Source organism: Berghia stephanieae, chromosome 4 (genome assembly GCF_034508935.2).
Source record: "Berghia stephanieae isolate SIO BIC M18660-M18661 chromosome 4, UCSD_Bste_1.3, whole genome shotgun sequence".
Classification (NCBI taxonomy): Eukaryota; Metazoa; Mollusca; class Gastropoda; order Nudibranchia; family Aeolidiidae; genus Berghia; species Berghia stephanieae.
In genome coordinates this window covers 83,115,049-83,133,152 of record NC_088363.1, presented here as the reverse complement: position 1 = coordinate 83,133,152, position 18,104 = coordinate 83,115,049, and the positions used below count along the sequence as shown (strand labels likewise).

The 18,104-nt window shown below is 37.0% G+C and overlaps 1 protein-coding gene across 6 annotated transcripts in view; it reads right to left on the bottom strand.

The window, feature by feature from the left end:
* LOC144971399 (uncharacterized) overlaps positions 1-18,104 on the bottom strand; it is a 47,125-nt gene that overhangs the window by 12,779 nt on the left and 16,242 nt on the right. Inside the window, exon 1 of one of the 6 annotated variants that reach the window (XM_078912228.1) lies at positions 13,151-13,422. The exons of 4 other annotated variants lie outside the window; for them this stretch is intronic. The gene's annotated coding sequence lies outside the window, so the exon portion shown is untranslated. Of the gene's footprint in view, positions 809-13,150; positions 13,423-18,104 lie in introns of those variants that run through there. One more of the 6 variants, XM_078912229.1, reaches the window with a different exon arrangement.

The following is an 18,104-nucleotide window of genomic DNA, read 5'->3' as shown; positions in this document are numbered from 1 at the left end:
TTCAAAATGTCTTTTACTCAGTGATGACGAAATCGGATTCGAATTAGGGGTAGAATAGAAGATTTGTTACACACTTGAGTTTTGGGATTCGAGCTTTGTTCCCAACGCGCACTAGTAAGCTCGTGCAGCGGTTGGGAACACGTCCGGAAGTCCAAAAAGCAAGAGTGTAAGAATCGTATGTTGTCCTATTACGTGGTCAACAACCTCTGTCAAACAAAAAAATGAAAATGGCTGCACCAAAAGATATTCGATTCAGCAGCTTACTGTATTGAATTTCTGAATATTTGAAATACATACCACAATGACGCGTGTTTCTGGTGCCGACTGTGTTGATTGGCGATGGGTAAGGTTCGTGGAAGGAGGAAACCCGATCGAAACAAAACATGAAGATCAAACTCGTTGTGGAAAGCCATGAAGTGCCTTGAACGTAAGTGGTAGTAGTAGTAGTAGTAGTAGTAGTAGTAGTAGTAGTAGTAGTAGTAGTAGTAGTAGTAGTAGTAGTAGTAGTAGTAGTAGTAGTAGTAGTAAGCGTCGCAGTCCGAATGATGCTTGTTGAGAATTGTGTGATTCAGTCATGGTCGATAAGTATAGCTGCTCTCTCCATCCATGTTGTTAGTTGTTTCCATTGGTCACGGTCCTGGACCAGAGTTTTGAGGCTGTCAAGATCTTGTTGTGACTTTAGTGCGGAGGGCACTGAAGTATTTCTTAGTTCTTCAGGGATTAATTCGGCCTCATCTGAATCCAGAAATTTCTGATATGTCGAAAGGTCCTGGTTCAGGGTAGTTACCATTGATGTTGGTGGTCTCCCTACATATTTGTTGCCATGAAAGAAATATTCTGTCATTGCAGTTTCGGCTGGGATGTTATCTTCTCGACGTAAGATGTGACCAAATAGCCTACATCGCTGTTCTTTTATTATTGTACTCAGGCGTTGGACTCTGTTTTTTTCATAGAGATCAGTATTTGTAAATTGGCCAATAGATTCCGATCACGCCACCTAATCGTTTGCGGTGGTATGAATCGAGACTTTCTAAGTTGTTTTTTGTGAGGCCCCAGGTTCCACAATTATATGTCAATATCGGAATAATCAGTGCCTCGTAAATCTGTATTCGTTTATTCTCACTGATTATGTTATTTCTATTCCATAAATTTTGGAGTTGGTTGAATGCATTGGTGGCCAGCTGCTTTCGTTTTCTGATGTCTTCATTTTCGTTGATCAAATTGCCTAGTTTACGTACACGTTTCCATTCATTAAAATTTCTGTTGATTTTTGTATATTCTATTTTGGATTGATTCACTTTCAGATTCCAATGCTTCTAGGGTAGTTGATATTATTGGCAAGTATATTTTCGCATGATGTTCTGATTCAAAGATTAGGTCTATATCATCTGCGTGAGTGATCTTCTTTATTGGTGGTAATTTTGGTCTTAGATCTTTCATGGCCGATTCGAGGTATATCGTAAATAGAATTGGACTCAAGCTGTCTCCTTGAGGGGATCCAATTGAGGTTGATATTGTTTTTAATTCTCTGCCGGATTCAAATCTTAATGTAGTATTTGATAATAGGTATCTTATGAGCTTCACGTGATCTTTGTTCAAGAATGAGTCAAGGATTGATAACAATTTGGTTCTGCATATAGTGTCGAAAGCTGAGCTCATATCGATTCCAAGTTTGGTAAATTCTTCCTTATATTTCTCCGTTCTGGCTTTCAGCCATCGATGGGCCCATACTATGTCTGCAGTGCTTCTATCTCTTCTAAACATTATTGTGAAAGTGAAAGATATTCCTCTACCTTTTCTCTAATTCTGCTGAGCGCGATTGTGCTTAAAACATTTCTTAGCGTGGATAATAAAACGATTGGTCGCACATTTTCTAAAGGGCCTTTCTTTTTACTTGGTTTGTTTAGCAAAATGAGTTTTCCACTTCCAAGATTGAGAACTTGTTTTTTCTTAAATATCTTATTATACATATCAGCTAGTATTTCCATGCCTTCGTCGTCAAGACATTTTAGTTCTTCTGCTCTAACACCATCTAGACTTGGCGATCTGTTGTTATTGATCTTTTGTGTGGCTTCACTTATTTATTGGGGCGTTATAGGAGTTTCAAGCAATGAATTGGTCGAATCGAATGGTTCTACTTCTTGAATGCCCTTGTATTTCTCAGTGTAGTACACGCTTATAGTGTTTGTAATTTCTTTATCATTACATAAGGTCTTATTACATTTATCTTTGATTATAAATCTATAATGTGTTTTTTGCCGTTTGATTGTATTCACCGCTTTGAACATTTTCATACTGTCACTCGTACTATTTATTTCTGTCACAATCTCGTCTATTTTCTTTTTGTGATTATCTTTTGATTGAGATTTAATTTAGTTTGAGCGTAAATAATCAAACTGAATTCGAAAACATGATTCTGGCAAATCAAACTGACATTGCAAAATAGGCGTTTGAAGTTTGAATTTCGAAGGAAAGGGCACACCATATCCTAACAGTGATAATTGGATACAGGAAAGTGTTTGCCAGGTGGGTTCAACGAATGTGACAAGTGACATGAAAGGGCAACGAAAAATAATTTGCTTCAAACTATTGAAAAGTTATGAAGGCAAAGGTGGTGCCATTATTCAGCAAATAGTGACTGAACACGAGTCACGGGTCCACCATTATGAGAGCAAACCACCAATAAAAAGACTAGCGACATAAGAACTCTCCTGGCCCAAAAGTGCAAGGTTGTGGCTGTGACAAGTGATTTCTTTCACTCGCGCCTCTATTTCAAAACCACTTCAAATTTTAGCGGACAACAATAATATTTGCAAAGGGAAATTAACACCTTGAGTTAAAACACTCAAAACATGGAGTCTTTTCTCGAATAAAGCTCAATGTTGACATAAAATGGCTCTAAATTTTGCTCACGGGATGTGGTCAATATGTAGGAAACGTTCCCATTGTCTAACCGAACGCTAGATCTTACCACTCACTTTCCGCTTAAGGCTTATTCACCTGTTCAATTGTCTGCCCATTGTCTGCGTATCTCCTGCTTATTGCCCTTTTCAAACAAGACTCCAACGTATGTGTATGCCCTCAGGTTCGCGTCTCTTTCCGCTAGCCTCTACCTCAGGTACACGAACATCATTGGTCATATACATAGGACCATTCTTTCTGATTGGCTATCTGGATAATTGTTTGGCGTGGCCTTATTTTACAAAACCAAATTCATCTCACAACTGAGTCACACACACACACACACACACATTAAGAACTCCAAGGAAGAGAACCATTTTAACAAGTTTAACTTTCTCTCGGTTGGAGGTAATTAATTATTGGTTAACTTATTCAAAGTGGAACGAGATATTACTGTGAATTAATGCTAAACCTACCATTACTATTATAATTTGTGTATATTTATTTGTGCTTTATTCTATGGATGTTCGTAAGTTGAAATACTTGTACAAAACTATAATTCGAAAATTAAACGAACTCACCTGTGATGTTTAATTGAAACTCTGACGAGTCCAATTCCGAATGGGGAACAAATGAAGAATCACGTCGTGACTGTCAGGCTTTAACGCGTCAGAACAGACATACGGAACAAATGGAACGGGATGGGACACATACATACAAGTATAATCTATAACACTATTATATTATAGTCTAATGAGTTTAAATGATGTTTACCAATGGGTGGGCATTTGTTCCCCATTCGGAATTGGACTCGTCAGAGTTTCAATTAAACATCACAGGTGAGTTCGTTTAATTTTCGAACTCTACCTCGTACCCCAATTCCGAATTGGGTTACAAATGAAGCTTTAAAGAGTTTGTCTGTTATGTCGTAAATAACGAAATCCACGTAGCACTACTCATTTGTTGTTCATCCAGTACTGCCCTATTGAAAACCTTTTTCGTTCTCTCCACTAGCTTATGATAAAAAATTTTAAACGTGGTCTCTGACCTCAATCTTCCCGCTTTTAGTATTATACCAAGTGGAACTCCTTTTGTGGCCGCTTTGCTAGTAGATGCTGCCCGGGTGAAATGGGGCTTAAAATTACTGATATCAATGCCCGCTAACTCCATTGTCTTTTTTGTCCCTCTCCTCATGGTATCTATAGAGATTGCTTTAAGAATTTTAGTAGTGATGATGCCAACGGCGGAAAAGATTTTTACTGATTTTATTACAAAATACCAGCCATTTCCTGATGTATGTAGTATATTGTTTTCTGGTATTTCGTCGCCATGAATTGATAATGATTTCACTAATTTCTTCTGAAGTGTTTGCACTTTCGAGACTTTCCGGACAAGCGGCAGGCTATCATTCTGCTGTTGTGTAATATGGGGTGAACCTTCTGTTTTGTTACTGGAAGATGAAGAAGGTTGGCTTTCTTTGTTAATAGGGGTGGAACATCTGTCAATAAGTTTATGAGTTTTGGAAACCATGGTTGTGATTTCCAAACCAGAACCATCATGATACAATCCACTTTTTCGGTTTCTATTCTTTGTAGGATTCTGATAATTAGATTAAAAGGAGGGAAAATATAAGCATATAAATGAGACCAAGAAAATGAAAAAGCATTTATTCTCCATGCGTCTGCATCTTTTTTCTCTGAGACATACTGTTCTACTTTATGATTTATTCTACTAGCAAATACGTCAACTTCGAAGGGCCCATATTCTGTGTTAATGTCGTCAAAGACAGATTTCTCTAGAGCCTTATTCAACTCTTCAACTTTATCTGCTCAAAAGTTTAAATCATTAAGCACTACTTTCACAGTGTTAATAATATACTTTTGTATGAATAACACTCCCTCGGGAGATGTTATGGGGACCGTTTTAGTTTTCTCCCCCGCGGGGGTAGAAAGTTCCCTATTCAAATCTTCAACTTTATCTGGCTCCATTGTTTATTAGAAGTAATTTAATCATTTTCCCTCAAAAGTTTAAATCATTAAACACCACTTTCACAGTGTTAATAATATGCTCCAATGGGAATTGGTATGTCACAGGTCTAATAACAGATTAAAAATCCAATAAGGATAAGGAAAAATTAACACAATGGTTTGCATTAAATAGACAAAACAAGACGCGTCCAGCCTTCTTGACAGTCGAACGTAAACTGACAGTCACGACGTGATTCTTCATTTGTAACCCAATTCGGAATTGTGGTACGAGGTAGAGCTATAAATATACTATAGTTAACATTTGTTTATGATCCATGCTATTATTTGTATTTATATTCAATATGTTTATTGCATGATGTCTATAATCTACCGCCAATCCCGGCCACACATCATAATAATCACAATTATAATTTATAAATTTTAAGGGACATAACCCTGTTAAATTCTCATCACGTAAGATAGCTCTACGTCAGTTGATGTTTGATACAAATGCAATAACTGTAACCATTATCATGTCGTTACTGATTCTCCTTGCCTTTGGTCGGCAAATAAAAGCTATTATGATGTTTCGCCCAAGGACGACCCGGTGGCGAAAGATAAACTAGAATTGGCGCTAAGAGCTTTTTGTTTAAACTCTTAAATGAAGGTCCTTGCCTAGCACCCGGTCCTTCCCTAGCATCCTTGCCTAGCATCCTGGCCTAGCACCCAGTCCTTGCTTAGCACACTATCCCTGATGTCAGTCCTAAGCCGACACCAGAACTTTTCTGTTAGCGCGTAGCCACAACACACTGTTGTGAAGTCAAGAACAACCCTGGAACCAGGAGCTAACCCTTGAACTAGCTGATACAGCCTCGTCATTTCCTTCAATTAAGCAAGCCGGCTGTATAAAAGATAAGCCAAACGGGCTTATACCATTTTCAAATGAAGCAATCGCTGACACAGATGATTTTTAAAAAAATTAAAAAATAATAAATTAAATCCACTCAGTTAGAGCTATTCTTCCTGAGATTAAATGAATACAGGCGTCGCCTAGAAAAGTGCTGCCATGCTCACGATTTTCAGGGACTTTGAAGGTGTTGTTAATATCGAATTTTTGGATCAGGGCAAATAGTGAATTCCGACCAATATTATGTTGCCACGCTGTAAAAATGAGATCCCGACCCGACTGAAAATAGTGCGACCCCCCCGCCCCTCCAAAAAAAAAGGCGATATAGCAACACGATAACGCTTAACCCCACACAAGTCAACAGACCCAAACCGCACTGAGGAAGAAAAACGGATTTCTCCACCTTCCCACATCCACGCGACATCCCGACCTAAAACCTTCAGACTTATCCTTATTCCTTAAATTGAAGGAGTATCTCAAAGGAAACCAATGTGAAAGCGACAAAGACGTGAAGGCTGCTGTCCGATCTTGGTGTAGAGATAAAGGACGTCGGTTTTTTGCCGACGTGTGTCAAATGGCGCGGCGAGGGCAGTTCTGTTGTGGCATAGTTGCACACATATGACGTATGATCGTATAGTGGCTTATTGATATATCATAATGATATTCCTTTGCATTGTGTTGTTGATGTTAATAATGACTAAATAGTTCAAGGGCCGATGATGATAATTGAATGCACAATATCAAGACATTCAAATAAAAGTCCAGATTCCAAGTTTCATTTCTTACTGCTTTATTTGTTGTGATAAATCCGAAACCAAATCAAATTGCATGGTCATAATTCAATCAGTTTCATAAATTTCAAATCCGTAAAATCAATCCAAATGGTAAGTAAATTTTGCCTATGTGACCATTTTCAATATAAGTGGAATATTTCTAAGTCCGTAAATGCAAATAAATGATGGTGATCACAAAAGGTTTAAAGTATGCAGCTCATAGTGAAGTAGAATAGAATAATACCGATTTCATCAGAAACACTCTGTTTTATACCCTATCGTAAACTTTTCCCACAATTCCTTTAACCAAAGGTCAGTTTTATCAAAGGTCATACGCCTAAATAATCCGTACGCCCAAATAACAAATACGGTACGCCCAAATAATACCGTACGCCCAAATAATACTGTCCGCATAAATAATAAATACCAACTATAATTTAATGCTTTTATCCCCAAAGACCAAGTAACATCGATCAAAGAAAATAATTTTCTAGTACTCAATATAATAACCAAGTTTAACTGATATACAAATACCGTGAACTCATTAAACCCACTGGCTGTAAGCTAACTCTCTTTCACTGTGTTGGTTGTAACGGTGACTATGTAAAAAATTAAGTAAACAATCTGTAGCTGAAATTTTAAGCTTTCTTTTGATGTATTGTTTAACGAATTATTGCTAAAATTAAGGAGTTATTATAGAAATTGCACAACTTTTTATACCACCCTAGTACTATTTTGAAGATATTTAATAAGCTTGCGCGATTTTCTTTGATTTTAAACTCTCACAATTCGCGGCAAATCGGAATCCATTATAAATTCTATGATTATCAACCTATGCACTTGGGTTACCCCCCCCCCCCCCAACACACATGCACATACACATACGAAACACGCACGCGCATATAATGCACTATTCTCGTAGAAATTATCAGAATTATTCTCGGCATATGACAGAAAGCAGGCCCTCAGACCTGTTAGGAGCCAATAAGAAGCCGTCTGTAGGTCCGGATGTCGTCTGAAACCGTCCGGAGGTCATCTAAAGCATTCTGAAGCCATCGGAGGCATCCGGACAGCACCAGACGGCTCCAGACGACATCCGGACGACATCCGGATGACTTCGGACAGCCCCCATAGGCTCTAGGTGGCTATAGAAGGTTTCAAAGGCCTCTGTAAAGCCCCCCGAGGCTTCTTGATGGCTCTGGAGGCTTCAGACGCCCTCTGGAGGTTTTTAAGAGCCTCCGGATGGCTTCTAAATGCTTCAGACGGCCTCCAGGCGGCTTCTGGTAAGCTTCGGACAGCTCGGACGGCCTCCAGATGGTTTCAGAATGCATTAGATGACCTCCGGACGGCACCAGACGACATCCTGACGGCTCCGGACTACCCCCGGAAGCTCTAAGTCTCTACAGACGGCCGCCTGACGGCCACCTCCGGGTGGCTTCTAAATGCTTCAAACGTTCACCTCGCCCAGACGTTCTGGAGGGCTCAGGACGGCATCCGGACGGCTTCGGGCGACTCCAGAAGGCATCTGTACGGCAATTAGTAGGATCTCTCTTGAGGGGTACCTAGCTAGCAACTAGTATTGCGGCTATGTGGTCTAGTGGTATGACACTCGCTTTTGGATCGGAAAGTCCTGGGTTCGAGCCTCGCGCTCGGCGCATAGTTGAGTCCTTGGAAAAGGCTCTTTACTCACATTCTCTCACCGTACTCAGGTGTGAAATGAGTACCTGGCCGTTAACAGCGTTGTCTTTGTCCGAAAAACTGTAATATCGCCTAACAGGCGGCATGTGCCGTCCTATATGTTAAATGTTACTGTTGACCATTGTAAAGCGCTTTGAGCACATTTTAGTGGATATTGCTCTATATAAAGCTCAATCATTATATTTTAATTTAGTATTGACACTTGCATGTAAAAATAATTTTTAAGGAAAACATAGCTACAAAACCTATTAAAGTGAAAAAACATTTCAATCGTGTATCATATATTATTGTTTACAAAGAGAGAAGAAGCTAAATTTCCTTGTGTGATGTCTGACGCCATTGGTTGCTATCTTCGGTTATTGAACCCGGCATGTAGTGACCGGCTGACACATTATTATTGTTTGTAATCAGATATAGTAATCATCAAAAAGTTGGCTTACTCCCTGGGTGAATGTATTAGCACTTAGAAGCTAGTAGAAACATCGTAATTGTTTTGTGTTAGGTTAGCTACTGAAAGAACTCCCTCCTAGTAGGTCGTATTATATATTTGTTTCAAATTTACCATGTAATTGATAATAAATAAATTGAATTAACGAAGTCTGAGCTGAGTCGTTACAAATTTATCTATCTATCTATCTATCTATCTATCTATCTATCTATCTATCTATCTTTCTATCTATCTATCCATCTAACCATCCATCCATCCATCGACCGATCGATCATCTATATGTCTTTTATCTATCTATCTATCTATCTATCTATCTATCTATCTATCTATCTATCTATCTATCTATCTCTATCTATCTATCTATCTATCTATCTATCTATCTATCTATCTATCTATCTATCTATCTATCTATCTATCTATCCATCCATCTCATATTATTATATTATATATATATATATATATATATATATATATATATATATTATATATATATTATAAAAACAAAAACCATGAAATAGTAGTGCTCAACTTTTTTGATAAAAGGAGCTATTTATAAAACATTTCAAGTATAATTATGATCAACTTCAACCTGATGAGAGCGAACGCTAGAAACAATATTATGGAAGTTGATCATAATTATACTTGAAATGTTTTATATATATATATATATATATATATATATATATATATATATATATATATATATATATATATATGTGTTGTGTGTGTGTATGTGTGTATGTGTGTGTTAAGTTACTCCGATAAATGGAACTTTTGTCATAATCGTGTCTAGTTATGATCTCTATAAAATGCTCAGTTATTGCATGAAAAAATCCATACTGTATTCACTGTTCACAACATATTGGCATTTTATCATCTCAAATAACAAATGTAAGCCTTTTTTTGGGTATATTTTCAAAATCATTTTGATATTAATTGTAATTATTAACAGGATTATTATTAGCTATACCCTTAATTAACACAATATATATATATATATATATATATTATATATTATATATATATATATATGTGTGTGTGTGTGTGTGTGTGGGTGTGTGTGGGTGTATGTGTGTGTTAAGTTACTCTGATAAATGGAACTTTTGTCATAATCGTGTCTAGTTATAATCTCTATAATATGCTTAGTTATTGCATGAAAAAATCCATACTGCATTCACTGTTAACACAACATATTGGCATTTTATCCTCTCAAATATCAAATGTAAGCCTTTTTTTTGTATATTTTCAAAATCATTTTGATATCAATTGTAATTATTAACAAGATTGATATTAGCTATACCCTTAATTAACACAATCTTTATACCAAAAACGAATTATTTTTTATAGGCAGTATAGAGCGCAGGTGCACTTTGTGCCCTGATGTTCAATTACAGCCACCTAAGCTGGAAACAAAAAGAAAAAGGCCAATGAGACCAACTGCGGAATTGTTGATAGCAATTATAAAACCAGGAAATTGAAATACTTTGGACAGACTAAACGGCAGAACACTGTGTGAAATCAGCGCCGAAGGAAAAGTAGAAGGCAAAAGGCCAAGAGGCCGTCTCCCAAGACCATGGCTAATTAAATCAAATTATTCTAAAACAGAAATTTAATTTGATTGGCACCAATAAACAAAGGAAAAATAAACTTGATATTATTGGCATAGGCGACTCAAATTTGAATATAGAGCAAACTGCAACTGTAACAAATCTTGGCACATTCTTTGAGTCTGATGCTTCAATGCAGAATCACATAACAAAAACTTGCCAATCTTGCTTTTATCACTTAAGAAATATTGGCAAAATTTGACATCTTCTTGATGAGAGCACTACACAAATTATGTTTCATGCTTTGGTAACCAGCAGGTATGACTACTATAATTCATTGCTTTTATGTGTGCCATCCAAATTGATACAACGTTTGCTAACTATTCAAAACAAAGCCGCAAAACTATTTAAAAATCTAATAACCCTTCCAAAGAAATTCTATATTGTCTCCATTGGTTGCCAGTTAGTGGAAGGATAGTGTTTAAAACTTGTAGTATTTTTCATAACACAGACTTCTGTGGTTCATAATCAAGCTCCATTGTACCTCTTACATTTATGTCAAAATTACAATACAACACGGCCACAAAGGTCTGATGAAAACTTTCTTTAAATTGTCCCCAGAACTTGATTATCCTTTAATATAATAAGTATTTTCTTTAAGTGGCCGCCCCATCTTGTGGAATGCGCTCTCCCCAGATGTAAAACTAAATAGGGATAGTCAGTGCTTCATAAAACACCTTAAAACAGAACGTTTTCTCCAGAGCGTATGAATAGTTTCGCATACAGAATACGCCTTAAATCCAAATTTAATCATACGTATATTTTATTCCAATTAGATCTTAAGTTCAAATTGTCAATGTCCATTGTTTATCTAATCTTTTTTTTTTGGTTCATATTTTATCGTAATTAATCAATAACATGTCTTTTGTTAGAATAAGATTTTATTGAGGAATATTGGTGTGAATGTGATTGTATGTTCGTGTGTGAGTGTAAATGTATCTGTGCGCGCGCGCGCGCGCGTGTGTGTGTGTGTGTGTGTGTGCTCTACAATTGGAAAACAGCTAAGAGCTACTGACCCCGGAGTAATCGCTAGAGAATCCGCTTAAGATGACACCATATCCATTGTCATGAGAACCACGAGTCGTAAATGGTCTAAATCAGATTCCAAAATGGACAATCTTAAACCATTCTCCAAGATAAAGGACACGCTGTCAACGTCTAATGGATGTTTATTCTACGGATAAAGAATCGTTATTCCTAAGGGCTTGCAATGTGGAATCCTCAATATCCTCCACCACGGTCATTTCGGCATACAACGCATGAAAAAATTAGCGTGAACGATCTAGGTATTTATTCTGACATCGTCAATACGTGTCATGGATGTGTTACGCGAGCAGAGCATCAATACAACCCACAAAGGAGCCAAACCACCCGTGGATAACCCCAGACTCACTGTGGAGTCGAGTACACATCGATCTCGCAGTGAATTGTATATGTAATAACTGGTTAGTCATGGTCGACGCCTACTCAAATTACCCATGGATTCATACAACCAGCTCGACGTCAACGAAAGCAACAACAAGCCTTCTCGAAGAGGATTTCGCTCACTTCGGCTATCCTCACACAATCGTGTCGGACAATACAGCATGCTTCACTTCTGACGAATATTAGACATGGTGTAGGGAGAGGGGAATCAAACATCTCACTGGAGCTCCCTATCATCCCGCTACAAACGGTGCTGCAGAACGACATGTGGGAAGTTTTTAAAATGCTTTGAGAAAATCGTCTTTTCCTCCAATACAAGCCTTGCAACAATTTCTTATGCAATATCGTCGCACACCTTTAGCTTCTGGTTCGTCACCGAGTGAATTGCTTCGTGGAGGTCAAATTCTGATCGATACACTTCGCCCATTATCCACCTCAAAATTCCAAACCACGTATAGCAAAACGCGTTATGGAGTTGGGACACCCATTTATTCGTACGTTTTGGTAATCGAAATGACGTAGAGGCGAAATGGATTCCCGCTACTGTCACCAAAGTGTTGGGAACCCCTCATGTTACCGTGGTAACTCTCCAGAAAGACGAAACAACGTGGAAGCGTTATATTGAACAAATAAGATCACGTTACAACCTTCCTCGCCAAAACGTACCAGCTTCAGAAAATGATACCATACAGGACGATTTTGTTACTATTCCTATCGGTGATTATTGTGAACGTTCATTATCGAACGCAGCTACCCCTAAAAGTTTTTATTCACAAAAATGTGTACTGTCGACGATCTGCACTTATCTTGTAGTTTTTTAAAGCCATTGTCAATGGCAACAGGACACTTTTTGCCTCTGTCATTCGTAACCGACGTATTTTCTTTCCGAAGCGAAGCGCACTCAATCTAAAAATAGCTGCTACCTTGTTGACGCTTTGACGTCACCTAGTAACTAGACTCAGACTAAATCATGAAGTCTTGCTTCGGCAAATGACCAAAGCTTAGTCCTAAGGTGCCATGATTTTAGTCCCGGACTTGCTTAGTTGCTCACATGAAATCCGATTTTTTCAAGTCATTGACTAAAGTCAGAGATAGAGACTAAGCGCTAGTCTTATCTTATCTTATCTAAGTCCGCGTTCATGAAAACGGCCACTGGTGTCCCGTCAAAGACACAACTATTATTATTATTATTATTATTATTATTATTATTATTATTATTATTATTATTATTAATTATTATTATTATTATTTATTATTATTATTATTATTATTATTATTATTATTATTATTATTATTATTATTATTATTATCATCATCATCATCATCATCATTATTATTATTACCAATATTGTTATTATCAATTATTATCATCATCATTATTGTTATCATTATTATCATCATCGGTATTATGATCAACAACTTACCTTATTCAAATACTACTGGTTAAATCGCTACTTTACCATACATATAACATACCATGCACAATGTAACTTTGCGATGTAAATAACACGTTTACTTTCAGCTACTGTAAATTATTGTAATCCAAGTCATAAAATGTGTATCAACACAATACTTTTGTACATTTTATTCCAGAAAATCTTTACTTCATATTATTTCAATTGATTTTAAAAGAATTCAAACTTATTCCAACTTTAACATCCGATACTCCTATGAATCCAGTTTAAAACGTTTCGGCGGGTTTTTCAAAGCGATTAATATTATTATTATGAAGTCAACGTTTTTTGGTCTTAATGTAAAAAGGCGTTTACTCAGACTAAGTCAAAGCAGTCGAGTTAAGTTTTAAGTAAACAATCTATTTATGTTGTTACCAAGTCCTTGGTTACCTAAACTGTCCCAATTAATGGGGATGATAATAATCTCGACCCCATTACTGCCGCACGTTGACAAAACGCATTTTTATAATTTTGGCAAGGAAGCTTCAAAATTCTACAACTAGTTTATTTATCAAAAGCAAAACTTGTAGATAATAGTGTACCATAAATTTGATACTATATTCTAAGTGTCAATTTTGAGATCTTTTGGGGGCCATCTGAATCTCCTGACAAACAATGAACTGTTTTCTGGCCAATGTAAGAAAATGATATTTTGTCAGTGCACGGCAGAATAGGGCAAATTAGGATATTATTGTTAGGCCGTTTAACACTGTTTCATGAAATGTTTCGCTCGAAGGAAAGCACGTTGCACTTCCTGCAGTTTATTAACCGCTAAGCTTAAAATAATTTTAAGATTTTTCTCAATCTGATTAGCTGTTTGGAAATCAATAATAGAAAAAAAGTTGACCCGCCTATAGTACGTCTTTCAGGACGCCTTAAAGAATTACAACTCACAATTCCAATTTAGTATGCTAGGTTTTTATGGCTCATTATTGCCATTAAAATAATAAAACAATATATTATGTGTAGGGCGCAACAATGCACTGTATGTATACTGACACGAGAAGAGGATAAATCATCATAATAACATCACCATGAAATGCCAGGAGGTATATATTAGCATGGCACAGTAAACCAGGCTAACTTTGAACGACGGGGCACATTGAACATTGAACAATGATTTATTTTGTTTGTTGCGCCAGTCCTCAATATTATATTTTGTCGCATGGCCATGGATATTAAATTCTGAGTAGCGTCATCGGAGCTTATGTGGATTTCGAATTTGGCCCAGAAATAATTACTTGTTACTTTAGTTTATCTTTAATTTTAAAAATCCAAGTTATGATATACAATTTTGTCGTGTCAAATCGTTTTTGTTTGTTATTTGAAAGTGCAAATGGGGTTAATTATATACCTTTGACATTAAGGATAGTGCCAAAATAATACATTTGCTATTAAGTCTTTTAACCCCTACTTCCTTTCGCTCACAAAACCTTATTCCATTTTCCTATATGAGATCGAGTTGAAAAGTGCTAAAATTTCCCCCGGTTTACGATATGTGATTTAGCAATCTGAGAACTCAAAGCTCGGCAAAACAGAAACAAAATCAGCCTGTGACATACGGTACAAGTGTTTTAGGTCACAACACCAAGTTAACGATTGCACTCGTCGGGTGAGACAAACGATCACGTGCTCAAATTCTCTTTCCCGTCCACTCGTCACAACAATTCAGAACTAAGATGGAGCCTGCTTTTCACGTTAGAAGATGAAAACGGTTAGGAATAATTGTGCTTTGAGTTTTATCAATAGCGACAAAAATAAAATTACTTTGTATAATTTAGCACCAAGAAAAATGGTTGGTAAATAAAAATGTTACCCTCTTTGATCCACCACCACCGTCTATTCGTGTAAAATTGTGAGTTAAGCGTCCCAAAGTCTTCGACCAATCACAGGCCGAGACTAAGACGCTACTCGCCGTTCAGGGATTACGCTACTGTTATGCAAAAAATGTAACACATTTTTGAGTAGTGCTAACAGCTAAAATCTAAAAGTAAACAATATCATGCTGAGGAATTTGAAAGTCCCATTTCTGAAATCAACTTGAAAAAGAAGAATATTGGTCATTATTTCAGAGATATCGGTAGAAAACCAACTGTTTTACGAATACATTTGATTTTAAAAATTGCTTTTGTTTATTTTAGCTTTCTTTAGCAACGTTTTTATATATAAGCCGGTTTTTTTTAAATATCATTGTTTGTATCTCAATGAGACGAGATCAGTGATATACTTTGTTTGTTTCAAATGTAACTAGAACATAATTTGGCATTTTTACCTATCAACCATGCCTGGATAATATTATATTAATCAAGGTGGTGATTGTGACGCAACTATCCAATGACCGTCTTCTAATGCTTCAGAAATGACTCAATGTATAGTTCACAGCTGTTGACACGTGAGCTGTAAGAACGACCAATCGTTGAAGGGTCTAGATGCTCAATAGTCAATCGTTCTTCGATCAAAAAAAACTCACGAGAACAAAAGTTTGAAATATGGTGATGGACTGACCTATGAAATCTTTTACCCATGAGTGACCGGAGAAAACGAAACTGCGACTGCAGACACCAAAGGGTAGATAGGCTTAGATCATCAAAGGATGTCTACATGATTGACATGGCCATATAGGGAACTCATTATCTACTCCTCCAAAAATAATCTGAACACTAGAGGATTAATCTACCGCCACCATCTATTCGACCAATCACAGGCACTCTACTCGGTCGACAATACCTATCATTATTGTTACTTCATGTAACAGACAGATTAATATTGAGAATCGTGTGATCAATTTTGCTAATCTTATTCTCCTTTCGGACTATGAACAGTTTGTTTTAGTACCATCTTGTTATGATTAATATCAGTTTAGTTGGAATGAGTGAAAAGGTTGCATCCTGAGTGAGGTGTTTTTAATTGTAATATTGCTTTTCTACTTTTCATTTGTATATATTTTTGATTTTTCCTGTCCATATATTCTATGTTATTCTGTTTTGCTCAATATCTATGAGCTGTTCCCCCTTATTTTATTATAAATAAATAATTATGGCTCTCTTGTCAGATACGTCGTTCTGTTGCTGATTGTAACGTCCACGTCTACCTCTCCACACTTGAATGTCATAAGCGGCCTTCGCATCCATTGCGAGTTGCGAACGGACGTTGTGACAATGTGATTGTGATCTTGGGTGGATGGGCACTTCTTTATTGTGTAAACTGTTCATCCAAAGGAACTATCCAGGAATGTCAATAGGTTTTGACAATCTTATTTCCGAAAATGGACAAAAGTGACGTTCCCCTTGTTTTTGACAGGTGCCATGATTTCAACATTAAAAGTGCTACTCGGCAAGGTCGCAGTGTAAAAGTTTGAACGACACGCCAACTTACATCAACACTCCTTTGCCTGCTCAAGCCTCAATTCTTGCTTGCTCTGAGAAAAAGCAGTTGATCAGCGTACACTGTGCGGGATAAATGTCCAAGCTTGTAGCCCTACCACGTGAAAAGCTTTTGTTTTATTACAGGACACGAACATGTTTCGCTCCAACTTAAAAATAGAAAAGTCACCACAAGAACAAACTTGGAGGCGAGACAAGAGGAAGTGGATATCATTATGATGCAACGAGCAATGCATGCTGCTTCACTGACAAGGTTTGTGACGATACGGATGTTTTTATGCTATTTCTACCACAAGCTTGACTTGGACTCCAACCACTGCTGGAATATGATGGAAGCTGCAAGTGGGGAGCATGGACTTGTTGACATTGGGAAAGCGGTGTCGAGAAATCAATAAATTGCTGCCTAATCGTCCGCAGCGCGCTGTCTGGTGTGATGCTGTGGCTAAACAGTATGATGTAGGAAAAAACACAGTCATCAAAGTTCTTCACAGGAGACACAGAATGGACAAGCTTGGAAACAACAGTGCAGGCTTTGAAATGTTATCAAAGAAGCCACATTCTTCATAAATGCATGCTACGGCGTAGACGATGAAGAAACTATGACTGGCGCCAAGTACAAAGTTTGGCTGAAGGAAACAGAGAAAATATTATTAAAAAGGTCCCTGACTTTAAAACTATACCCCATACCTCAGAAGCGTTTCGCGATAACACCAAAAAGAGCGCACATCCAGACATTAATTTGGTACCATAGTCTTCGAAAAACTCCCCCAGATTTACTCCCAACAGATTTTGGATGGATGAAATCACCAGCAACCACAGTACCAAGCAACACATCAACTGTACCACTCGAATTGATGGACTAAAAACCTTGTGGGTCACCAAAACGTAGCTTCCATGCACAATATTATGTAAATACCATGATCACGAGAACTGTCGAAATCGCTTTCATCAAGCTGCTTTCGTGTCAAGCGATGAGTCAAGCGACGAAGACATTGATGACGAGTGATTTAGTTTACAAGAGATATATGCCGAAAATTGTCATTCTCCTTTTTGGCCTTCAGTAATTGGCAATATAAAAAGGCAAAGGCAAGGAAAACTTAAAGACTCAATACAAGGCAGGGTTCCTCATTATGGAGAGTCTCTCTCCGTGTTTTTGTGTGATCCGACACCTTTCTCGCATAATTGTCAGTTTTCATTATTCTAATTATACTTTTACCGCTGAAGATAATTTAAGTATCAACAAATAGAATAAATATCAAAACATTTGGGTCATTTTACGAGACGACCTTGACAGTGACCTTGACCTTTTGGCTATTTAAATTGCTAATAATTTGGTAACTATTCGATCAATTTTAAAAATCGAAATATTTTTTATTTAAATTAGACTAAATCTTTTATTCTGTATAATATGGCATGATTTTTGAGTATTTAAAAAAATTATCTTTTCGTGACCTTTGTGACGTAATTCCTAAAAATGCTCATTATGCTGAAGGCAGACTACTATTCATATTGAACCTAGAGATGTTCAACCTTGATAAAAT